This window comes from Mus caroli, unplaced genomic scaffold (assembly GCF_978045245.1).
Source record: "Mus caroli unplaced genomic scaffold, Mus_caroli_1 scaffold_5, whole genome shotgun sequence".
In the NCBI taxonomy this organism is placed as follows: domain Eukaryota; kingdom Metazoa; phylum Chordata; class Mammalia; order Rodentia; family Muridae; genus Mus; species Mus caroli.
The window spans coordinates 2,787,464-2,800,039 of record NW_028227260.1 but is presented as its reverse complement, the minus strand read 5'-3'; the positions used below and the strand labels follow the sequence as shown (position 1 = coordinate 2,800,039).

Genomic DNA, 12,576 nt, shown 5'->3' with positions numbered 1-12,576 from the left:
TAATGTGTTCACAATATAATCTAGTACATTTTCTTCTCAAAGAATGTGTGTGTGTGTGTGTGTGTAAAATATGGCATTTAGCTTTTGGATTTTTCTTTATAAATTCATTCAAAAGCATTTATTAAGCATACATAAAGTTAATAAAAATATAGACATTGTTCTTGACATGCTAGATACATCGGTAAAATAATTAGTTCTTCTGAAAAAAACCACACTGTAAAATTGGGAGTATCACACACTGATGGATATGTAGTATTTCAGCTGGCAATAAAGAAGATAGGCTAGAATGATGCAGGGGAGTTGTTTGAATTGTTAAGAAGCTTTCTCAGAGGTGACATTTCATCAGAGATATGACTTAAGCAGGAAGCTGATATTTAAAGGATGAGTCAACTGCTGTTAACAGCTTGCTATCACTTAGGTTCCTGTGTGGGAAGTCAATTTAGATAGTCAGACAAAGCCCTTTTGTCAGTTAATGTGAAGAACTGGTTTGGTTTTAGTGTAAGGTTTTGTGCAGAGCCAGAAGTAACTAGAAATTAGCACATTGTAGGGAACACAAACGTTCAGATTTGTTTGTTTTTCCAATTGGACTAAACAAACATACAATTATCTATTAAATTAGAAGCTCTAAAAGTGGTATTAGATTGCCCATGCCTAAGGAGTTAAGGGAATAAATGATTGCAGACCTACTTTAAAAAAAGAAGCTCTTGTAAAATGCTAACTCCTTACAGTTTAATGGGTTCTCACTAAGACACCACTGTCTAACTATAACGTTTCATGGTGCTAGAGATACTTAATGAGCACCTTGCCCTTATTAACCCTCCTTTGAAATTTTTCTGAAATGCTAATATTCATTTTTATTGTGTTGAAAATAGAGTTTTTTCATATTCTATATCATGTTTATGGCTCCCCTTCCCTCTATTTCTCCCAGTTCCTCCAGACTTCCTTCTCATCTAGATCTATCCCCTTTCTGTCCCTCATTAGAAAATAATGTCTTCTAAGGGATAATTATATTATGATATATGATAAAATTAAAGCTAACACATTGGAACAGGACTAAACAGAAGGAAAATAGCAGCATGGAGCATCTTATTTGCATACTCAGGAATCCCATAAAAACATGAAACTTGAAGCCATAATATATACACAAAAACTTATAGGGTAAATAGAAACATAAATAAAGGTAAAATTAAATTAAATTAAAATAACTAAAAATTCATGATCATGATGATGATAAAGGATCCCCAACGTTATGAGACAAGGAAACTCCATAGATGCTATTAAGTTTGTTTTCTGTTGTCCATTTACTGATGAGCATGCAGCCTAACCTTATGAGTAGTTTGTTTTCCTGGTGAGACTCCATTGGAGACATATAAATTCTATTTGCAAGTGGATATCAACTGGAGACATCTCTCAGTTAGGGACAGGGGCATGTGCCCACTTCTCCTTTCAGCTCTAGAACACCATGTGCTGCTGACCCTTGCAGGCCTTTTGCATGTTGCCTCAGCCTCTGTGAGTTCATGTGTCACAATCTTATTGATTTATAGGGCCTTGTCTTCTTGGTGCCCTCCATCCCCTCTGCATCTTATACTCTTCTGTGGGGTTTGCTAAGCCCTTGAGGGTAGGAATTTAATAGAGATATCCATATTAGGGCTGAGTGTTCTATGATCTCGTATTCTCTGCATAATGTCTGGCTGGGGGCCTCACTCTTTGTTCACGTCAGCTAAAGGAGGAACCTCTGTGATGATAGCTGAGTATGGCTCTGACCTGCTTCTCTGGAAAGAGTCAAGATTTTCCTTTATGACCACCCAGCCTCTGTTTCTTGACTGTTCCAAGGACCAAAGACTGACTCACTACCCTAAATAAAGGCTACCACGAGTGAAGGAATGACTATCTAAGACTTCCTTACAATCCACATTACAGTGGGACTATGACTCAGAATCAGTGGGTTTACCTAGCATAAGCTAGGCCTCCGTTTTATTCCCAGAAGCTAAAACCTTCCATGTACCTGTAAGAGTAAGTTATAGCCTTGCTGAATATTCTTATGAATTTTCAAAACACGGCATTCTTACGACCACTACATGCCTACTCTCACAAAGAGCACAACTGTATGTCAGTTTGCTTAAGAATTATAGTCCTTTGAATCAGCAGACCTAATGATACAGTCTTTTTAGGTTGTGTTTGCATCTTTACATTAGATAAGTTTTTAGTTGTAACACTATTGTTATATGTTATATAGCCAAAAGTATGATAATTTCTTGATCTCAATAAGAAACAGCTTCCAAATTGGGATGTTAATATTTGTGTAGAGCAATGATAGATTAAATTGAATTTTGAACACATTTGATTATAAACAATGTTTTATATTTTTTTAGCACCTAGTGTCCCAAGGAAAATAAAATCACAAGCAGGCTGACTTCTCTAACCCTTGCTATGCCCATGTTACCTAGTTGTTCACACTTGTTCAATCCTTACAGTCCAATGAAGCCCAGGTAAGGAAATATGTGTAATCTTTATGCTTTGCTCAACTTCCATCCTGAAAGTAGGTCCTTTAGAATGTTACCATTTTGGGTTTGAGTCATTTTGCAAACTGAAGATGATTCCCGTGTAGTATTTTCATGGTTGAAACTCAAACCTTCCATTTTCCAAGTCCATATAGGCAAGATAAGTTAGGTAGCTCTTCAGTAAAACTAGCTGGGTAAATCTCAACCTCCTGTTTCCTCCCCTCTTTCCCCTACCCTTCCCTCTTCTCCCTTCACTTCTTTTCTACTTATTCACTTTATATCCCCATCACTGCTCCCCTCTTGCACACTCCCTTATCCCATCCCCCACCCCATCCCCTCTTCCCTTTCTCCTCTGTGCAGGTGAGACCCTCCTGGGTATCCCCCAACCCTGGCACATCAAGTCTTTGTGAGGCTAGGCACTTCCTCTCCCACTGAGGCCAGAAAAGGCAGCCCAGCTAGAACCTATCCCAGGGACAGGCAACAGCTTTTGGGATAGTCCCCACTCCAGTTGTTAGGGATCCACATGAATCTTTGTGTTTGCTATCAAATTTAGAAGGTTATTTTTCCCCAAAGTGGAGAAAACAAGCTTTCTTATTTCATATTTTACTTTTCATTGTACTCAGCACACAGGAATTTGCTGGGCTGTTATGTCACCTACTTCCATCTGTGTATTTTTGGATTGAGTATTGGCAATCATAAGCTTTTTAAAAGACTAATGAAGACAGGCAGAGTTTTAAATCCTAATTTTTATTAAGAACTGTTAAAAAAAAACCCTAAATAGAACATTTAATCCACCTCCTGTAAGGTTCGGGAAGATTGCAGAAGAGGTTGTGGAAAGAATCTAAGAGCCAGAAGACAGGAAGAAGGGTTATATGACTTCGGGGAAGGGCACAGCACTGTAGTCATGATGTCATAACAACTGCACTAGGGCTGGAAAGAACTGCGACTATTATAGGCAAGTATGGATCTGGAAGGGGCTCAAGGGGCCCTACTTCTTCTTCTTGAGTTATTGGTTACTGATGTATCATGAGGGAGGAACAGTAGTTCTTTGCAGGAACCCCCTTGGCTCCAGTGTATAGTTCAAAACCCCATGATCATACTGACAGCTCTGGTTAAATATCAGTGGGTCACAGAACAAAATAACAAAAGACGAATATAGAAAATGTGACCTAAAGGAACGGGAGGTACTAAGGGGTGGAGAGAAGGTGAGAAAGGGTGGGAGTGAGGGTAATAACACATTATATACATGTATGAGATTGTCAAAAACATTTTTCAGTAAAAAAAGGGATATCAAAATTAGAGATTTGGAGCTAAAGGGATTGCTTACTGGTTAAAAGCACTTACTGCTCTTGCAAAGGACTTGTGTTCAATTCCCAGCACTAACATGGCAGCCTCACAATTCTCTGTAACTCCAATTCCCAGGAGATCCGACTTTTCTGGTCTCTGTGTTAAAAGACAGATAAGCAGAACACATCCATACATGTAAAATAAAGTTGAACATTTTAAGAATGTTAATGTTAAACATTTCAGGATTATTAGAGTCTCTACACTTTATAGCATTTATATAAACATTTTCAAAATTTACGTGGTAAGTGGTCCTTTACTAATATTTTGGCTTTTGAATTTCCAAAATAATTTTTGCCATTTTAACATAGCAGCAATGGTAAACTATTGTCCCAATTAATTACTAATTAATTGTCACTAATTACTTTGAGCTATTAATTTAAAAATACAGGAAATGAGAAATGTAAGCTCAAAGTACTAAATATAATGTGAATTTGAAATTTTCTTAGAATGTAATTATTCCTTATCCACTTGATATATAGTAAATCACTTGATCAGAAATATTTGTAAAAAAGAAATGTCAACTTTTGCATGTTAATACAAAGTGGGGAAAATATAAGCATATATATTCATCAGTACTTTGCTAATTATGGAAAATATTATTGAATTTGTCATTTGATTATAATTATATATGTCAATACTTTGTAGTAATAAAACCAAAGCTGATACCTAAAAAACTCTGAAGGAGAAGAGAGATTCTATGATAGAATGTAGTATGGAGAGAAGTTGCACAACTTTTCACGGCAGATGGCTTTTTTTCTCCTTTTGTTTTAATGTAAATATTCACATCTTATAATCAACTAGAGCAGAACACAAAGACGAGTCCCTTCTCAGATTAAATATAATTTTCTTTATCTGTTTTAGGTCTTCAAAATATTACCTATTTTTTTATTGCTTAACATATACAATGAGGTACATTAAGTCTAAGTCAAGGTTATAATATACTTTTATGGAGACAATTCTTGTGGTACTTACAGGAAAGACTTTTGGTTCAGTTCACTTGCTCCTAATTATTATGTAGGTACTTCAGAGTTGAACAAAAGCAGAAGTACTAATATTTCCTTTATGATATACTAGTGGAGATAAGAAACATTGTTTTTCTATGTACATTTATTATACCATACATGCAAATGTGCAAAACTAAGAATTCTGTTTCTGATAGATAATATTTCATTTATTTTTCAGTGACTAACCATGCATTAAAGAGATTTTGAATAAATATATCTAGTAATAACCTCTTTGTGTCATCTCCATATGTCACTATTAAGGTTTCTATAATTCTAAGTTATTAAAATGTCAAAATGGATTAGTTAAATTTCAAGGCAAGTATATTTTCTTATGGTTGTTATTGTGGGGTGGATTTTTGTGTGTGTTTATGATGTACATTTTAGTTTGTTTAGATTGGTTGTAAAACATTTTATGCTTTTCCAATTATATAGTCTTTGTCAAAACACCAACATCTTTGCACATAGATGATATATGAATGAATGTATTTTGGTGACTCCATTAACACTTTATGTACACTAACAAGATATGGGCTTGATCTGTGGGTTATAGTGTGCTGACCTTTGGCTTAGAGGATAAATGGCTGTTTACTTGTTGAACCAATTTGATGAAAGATACACATGATGGAGCAGGTTCATTTTAATGCTACTAATGTCCTGGATGCATATTTTCTAGAAAACAAGAACCACTCCAATCAGGTAATGGAATTTGCTTGTTATTTTTCTCCTTTGCTAAAGAATTTTGAGATTTATCTACCAAATGAGATGTGTCAGTGTAAGATGCAAACTTAGCAGAATAAAAATGTTTGTTATATTTTCTATATAAATAGTCTCTTTCCTCTATCAGATGACAGTATGGCCAATCTTTATTCCTAACACATTTTAGGCATACTTTGTGAATGATCAGATATCAGTTGACAAGTATTGCCATATTTAATGCATGGTGGAGCCATGTCCTATAGCTCATGATAAACATGGGGAAACACTCTCCAATAGAGTTCCATGATCTCTCATCTAAGTGATTCATCTCCTCATATTCATTGCTGAATAATATAATAATATAATATAATATAACCACAGGGATTCTCCTGTCTTGCGTTCCCAGAACTGAGATAACAAGTGTGTGTACACTCAGGTATTTTTTCTGAGTGCTGGGCGTCTGAACTCAGGTCCTCGTGCTTATGAAGCAAGAACTTTGTCAACTGAGTCATGTCCCTGTGATTAATGCCCCCCTTTCTTCCAATTCGCACTTATTTTTGGCTCTTGGGACAGTGCCATCTTTTCAATGTGAATAACAACAACAAAACAAGTTCAACACAAAATAGAAAGGTAGGGAATGAACAAACCAAGGGTAGGGGGAAAGTGGAAGAGGCAAGGATGTAACCTGCCCTCTGTGGAGTAGTCCAAACACCCAGGTGGAAGCACATCTTTCCAAGTTTGGAGGCTGAGTGGGAATTGGGACTGTTTTTGGACATTCAGAGACGAAGGCTCTACCCCTTCCTCCCCCATGCACCATGTCTTGGAACAAGGAGGAATAATACAGGGATGACACCTCCAATGGCAGATTTGGCTCAGGACAGCTGGGAGGCTAGAAATGGAGATAATACAGTTAATACCTCTCCTGAGGCTGAGAGATGAAGCAGGTGGAAAAAAAAACCTGTTGATTGGCATCCTCAGTGTAGTCCCATGTCTAAATGGCCTTGACTCAAAAACCTCACCCCTCTCTTCCTAGCATCCCTCAACCAACCTTTCCCCAATCCACCACTTTGTTTTCAGATGGTGGCTACTATCTGGGTTCTTAGAGCTGGGCTGATTCTAGACAGGATCAGGTTCCTGGAGGTAATGTTGGAAGAATATTAACTGGACAGTTATAAAAAATGGGTATCAGAAGGAAATACAGGCTAAGAAGATTAATTTTCTGGTAAGAAAAATGTTCCAAGTTTCTAATTTTACTTTTCCTCTTCTATTAACTATACTGGGGAAAAAACTCAGGTCTGACATAAAAACTGACATCACAAGAAAGAGAAATATTATAGCTTGAAATTTCCTTTAACATGAGGAAGAAGATTACAATAATGATAACAATAGTAATGATTTTGATCCCGCATACTTAGTTCTCACTACATTTTATAAGATGCTCTTTGAATACTGTTATTTTATGTAAGTTGAAACAAAGGTCCTTCTGAGAGGTTGAAGGAAAAAAGGAAGTAAAGTTGAAATTGATTTTGCTACATGACACTCAATTAGGAAAAGAGGAGACACTTTTCAATATACCTATTTTCCTAATAGTTATCCTGATTTTTTTCTGCAGGTAGCACTGTGGTTTCTAATGGTAGATGCAGTTAAGTTGCTTTTAGCAACTGTGACTGTCACATGTAATGTATGAGAGGCAGCCTTGGCCCAGGGAATTGAATCTAGCTAAGAGATAAACATAGATAAACTATGAACAGTCAATAGTTTGCCAGCAACCCTCAGGCAAGAGGCTTGCCCTTGTTTTACCTGCGAATCTGCCTCAACCTTGACTGGTATTTGTATATGTACCTAACACATTACAATTTAGCACATTCACTCTTTTGAGGTACTTGTCATAATGTGCTTCTGCTCACTACTCTGTGATGTTTATCTAAATAACATTTCATGCTTTAAAGAAAATGGGGGAAATGGCAGGGATGCACTGAATCAAATGGAAAAGAGAAGAAATCAAAATGCACTCTAGAGATTACATTGATAGCAATTTCAACTACCATCATTTTAAAAATATTTATAGTGGATAAGGAAAGTAGTATTTTATATTTGGTATCTCATTTAATCCTTACATCATGAATTTTAGATAGTTGTTACTTCTATACCTTAAATTGCACTGAAAATAACTGATGAGATTGAGATTTGACCTCAGTGCTGAGGCTTCTACTTGGTGTTTGAGTGGTAGTATATCATCATACTTGGGTTCTAAGTAGGAAAACTTACAGACACTATTCAATGTTTTGCTCTGAGACCCGCTGTACCAGTATCTTTCTTCCAGACATGATGAACAGAAAATGATTTCTTGGCATCATAAGCACACTGGTATTTACAAAGCACAGTTCTATGCTCTTCTAAATGTCCTGATCAGTGGCCTGAAGAGTCATAGAAACAGTTGAGCATCAAAAAAGGGGACTGGGAGGCAAGATAAACAGGAACTGCCACAATGCTCTGTAGACAGGGACTTCTCTACTCCTGAAATCTATATTTTGATCTCAGTAAAGAGACTTGAGCAGGAAGTGATAATACATTCCTATTTGGTGAGAAGTTATCAAAGAACAGGATTCAGGAGTCTATAAAACACCTGAAAACAAGTAGATGGGAAATTGAAAGTATATAGAAATTAGAGGGTGACAATTACATTTTGCTATTTTTTAAAACATAATTTTCATTGACACTTTGGAAATTTTACATCGTGCACTTCAATCCCACTCAGTTTCCAGTCCTTCCATATCTACTCTTCTTCCTTGTAACCTCATCCCAAAACTTTTTAAAAAAAAAATTAAAAAGCAACAACAAAATTCCTATCTCACTGACCCTTCTGGGCAATGACCAGCTCCTCTATCAACCATAGCCTTTTCTAACCCCCATCACAGGAATCTCTTCTTCTGTTGTACATGTATCATTCTCCTCCACTTCCCTCACCCCCTTCTATCACATTGTTTGTCATGCTGGCATGGGAAGCTGCAATGTGTCAAGCCCTATATCCTTTTTTTGCATGAACAAGTCATTGATACTTTGGGAATTTTTCATTCATTGCATAGCTTCCCATTTTAAAATGCACACACTTTTTAAAGCCAAGAATTCTATGTATATATCTTTGTATCAAATTTGATCATCTAAGACTCTGATAAAAATCATTTGCTTTAAAATGTGCATGCTTGAATTAAGAGATGGTTATCCAGTTATTATTTTAAATTATGGAAATAGCACCATGATCTGTGGACAGTACAACATTAATAAAAGCAAGAAAAAATTAAAAGACCTTATGGTTAATTTAAATTATTGTAGGCAATTTACTTCTTGTGCTTTCTACCTGTTTCTAAAATCTGTGTGCTTTGTTGCTTTTGATATAACACATTTATAATTGATATAACACAATTTTAATACTGGATCCTCCCCAGTACTCCTCTCTGATATCCTGCTGTCAGACTGAGTAATGGAGATCCTGCAGCTTTGGTTCAGCAGCATCAGCCCCTTCACGTGCTCCTGCAGCTCATAAATGGGGTAGATGTTGGGGTAGGACAGTTCAAAGCCTGGATCTGGGCCTGGGCGGTAGCTGAGTTGGCCAGCCCACCAGCTCTCTCTCATCCATATGTTGGAGACATTTTGTTATTTTTCTATGCAAATATTTACTAAAGGCCTTCCTCCTTTACTATTTATTTTAGAAGGTACGAGAATAGAGAAGTATACAGGATAGAATATGGGAGTATAAGTTTGACTATAGCAATGCACACTATGTATGTCTTCTTTGATGGTATATATTTGAGAGGTTTCCATATTAGGGAGTATTTGTATAGACTTTTAAAAGTTCAGAATATTTTGTGATTTGAGATTTTCTGAATAGGGATGTCCAATGTGTGTTAGAAAACATTACTAGAAAATAATAGTTAACATAATGGAAGCCATGCCTTATGTGAACATCTGGATTGTATTTGTATCCTGTATCTTTGGAAGTGATATAATATATAAATTTAAAATGCACACACTTTTTAAAGTCAAGAATTCTATCTATATATCTTTGTATCAAATTTGATCATCTAAAACTCTGATAAAAATCATTTGCTTTAAAATGTGTATGCTTGAATTAAGAGAAGGTTATCCAGTTATTATTTTAAATTATGGAAATAGCACCATGATCTGTGGACAGTACAACATTAATAAAAGCAAGAAAAAAAATTAAAAGACCTTATGGTTAATTTAAATTATTGTAAGCAATTTACTTCTTGTGCTTTCTACCTGTTTCTAAAATCTGTGTGCTTTGTTGCTTTTGATATAACACATTTAAAAAATAAGGCAAAATACCTGTACATGCAAGTTAGAAAATACCTGTTCAATCCACATGCTTTGGAGTTTTTTAAAACTAGCACAGAGACATCTAAATGGGTAAAATCTTATAAAGTAAAAAAAAGCAATTCTCTACAATACTTGTAAAGCATTCTAGAATTCATGATTTCAATTCAATAGATAAAATATTAACATGCTTTGTTTTATCAATGTAGTTAGCTTAAGATCAGAAATGTCAAAGGCAGTGTTAATTACCATGTTTTCTGGGTGATAGCCTAATTACACTTCAAGTCAAATGTACAAACTTGAAGACAACTTTAAATGAATTCCTGAAAGACAAATCCAAATATGGTAACAAGACAGATTGGAAAGGTAATAAAGGAGGCGTGAGAATGCAATTCGAGGTAATGTCACAATAAAATTACTCTCCCTTATCTGAATGGGCATAATAAAAATTATAACACTTGTCAGTTTCGGTGCTCATCATCCTCTGTGGATTTTAGAAAGAAGGATTTTTTTCTGGGGCTTTGTTTTCTCTGAGCTGTACCTTGTAAATGAAAAGTACAACATGTGTATCTTCCATGCTGAGAAGTAAACAGCAAGCTCACCCTCTGTAAACAGTAATCCAATATGCTGCACAAGGGTTACAGATGCATCCATTTAGATAAACAGTAAGAGGCCTTATTAATAATTAGTCCCTGTGCAAGAACTGTGGCGATCAATACTACACAGAAACGTTTTTCTGTAAGCACTATCCTTTTTTTCTGAGCCTAGGGCAGTGTCTGACACATAGGATGAGGCCGGCTGAGGTTTGTGAGTAAGTGAATCAGAGGATATTCTGCAAGTTTGGAAAGAGGAACTTACAGTGGCTCCTGATTCAGTTCTTTTGCAGTGTGCAGAGTTGCTACAAGGCAGGTCATGTAGCTTGGTCCAGGTCAATGCGGGAAGTCAGGAAGGAGAGGCCAAGGCTTGACCTTGTGGCTTTGCCAGCTAACCCTCTATTCTAGCTTTGTTTCCTTCTTGTGGAGAAGCAGATGTGCCTGCCTGATAGGGCAGATGCCTGAAAGCCCCACGGTCTGGAGGAGGTAACATCCTGGCCTCTCGTGCTTCCTGGGTGATTCATTAACCAGCTATGAGCACAAGATCTGTCAGTCACTTCCAGAAGCTCAGCCACATCAATGCTCTTGTGATAATGGGTTCAAGATCCAGAAAGTGCAACAACTCATGGCAAATTATTAAAAGCTATAACCATGATGTATTACATGCTTTGTAACGTTAAAACAAGTTTTTTTTGACAGCCTTACTATTCTATTCCTTTTAGTTGCAGATGAACGTACTGGGTCAACTTGTCATTATAATAAAAGAGTTATCATATATGAATCAAACACAGGCACTACAGATCTCAATTCCTCTGATCTCAGAAGAAAATGTATGTCATTTTATTCAAATTCTATATAGTCCTGCTTCCTATCATCCAATTGTACCTGTAGCTTCAAAATTGTTTTTCTTTACTGTTCTCTCATGTTAAGTCTCTGCCTTGGCAAAATCCAAACAAACAAAATACCAAAAATCAGCCAACCAACCAACCAAACAAACAAACAAAAAACCTCTTCTAAAACCCGTTCCCTTTTACAGCTGAATATCTATTTAGGATGGCTTATATATGATCCTTGTCTTTTCTTCAGCCCTCTGCCAAGGTATCTTCTGTAGCTTCATTCTTTTGTGTCTCTTTTTCTCCAGTTTGTGGGAGCCATCACCTCCAAAGTCATAAGCTGACTTCTTACTGCATTTAAACTCTGTAGCCTTTCAAGCCAAATGCCTCTGCTGCTGCTCCTTCTTCTGCTTCTTCAAAATGATTTTTTTGACAAATGTATTTTTTTTTTATGAGCACTGATGTTTTGCCTGAATGTCTGTCTCTGGGCAAGAGTGCCAGATCTTCTGTAAGTGGAGTTACAGTTATAAGCTGCAATGTGGGTGTTGGGAATTGAACCCAGGTTCTTTAGGAAGACGAGCCAGTGCTCTTAACCATTGAGCCATCTCTCCAACCTGCAAATGCTTCTTTCTGTCAAACTTTGTTCCTTTTTATCCCCACAGTTCCCTTTTATTTCTACTCTTATCTTTCTAAATACTATGTTGTGGTCTTCCCTGCAAGCATTGAATTTCTCATCTGCTTCTTAAGCACATTTCCATCACAGATCCCCTATCCTGTCATAGTAGATGCATTTATTTCACCCTGTCAGTGACTGCAGTTTCAATGCTACAGTCAGGCTTCACTATTTCAAGCATGACAACACCATTGTAAAAATACAAGGGAAAGAATGTAAGAGAAAAATCACATTTTAGCCTTTGTGAAAAATGAAATAGCATTGCACACAGTCCTCCAAGGCATAGCTCACTGCTAAACTCTCTCACTTCCTACTTCACTCTAGTCTTCTTTCCCCGCAACCCCCTCTATCCTGGTTTCTGTATATTTGTATCATCTCTTGTGTGCTAGTTTCTACTTTATTATTCTTTGGCATGTACCCTTTATTCTTCAGCTTAGAAGACTGTTATAAACTTCATTTTGCCTTTAGTGTTTTTGAAATTTGGAGGCTTATCTATATATCTGAATGGAGTGATGAATGAACATTTCAATTATATACTTTGACTTCTCTATGTCCTCAATGGTTGCTAGTGACACAACCAGTGCCACTTATTAA

At 36.4% G+C, this 12,576-nt stretch overlaps 1 protein-coding gene and 1 long non-coding RNA gene across 3 annotated transcripts in view; one reads left to right on the top strand and one right to left on the bottom strand.

Annotated features, from left to right (window-relative positions):
• The window catches only part of LOC147004466 (uncharacterized), a 55,010-nt gene extending 44,076 nt beyond the window's left edge, over nucleotides 1-10,934 (bottom strand). Inside the window, exons 1-2 of the long non-coding RNA XR_015047126.1 lie at nucleotides 10,742-10,934; nucleotides 3,846-3,944 (exon numbers count right to left, since the gene is read on the bottom strand). This is a non-coding gene — a long non-coding RNA (uncharacterized LOC147004466). The remainder of the gene's footprint in view (nucleotides 1-3,845; nucleotides 3,945-10,741) is intronic.
• Arhgap6 (Rho GTPase activating protein 6) overlaps nucleotides 1-12,576 on the top strand; it is a 511,317-nt gene that overhangs the window by 322,418 nt on the left and 176,323 nt on the right. The gene's annotated exons all lie outside the window — the stretch shown is intronic.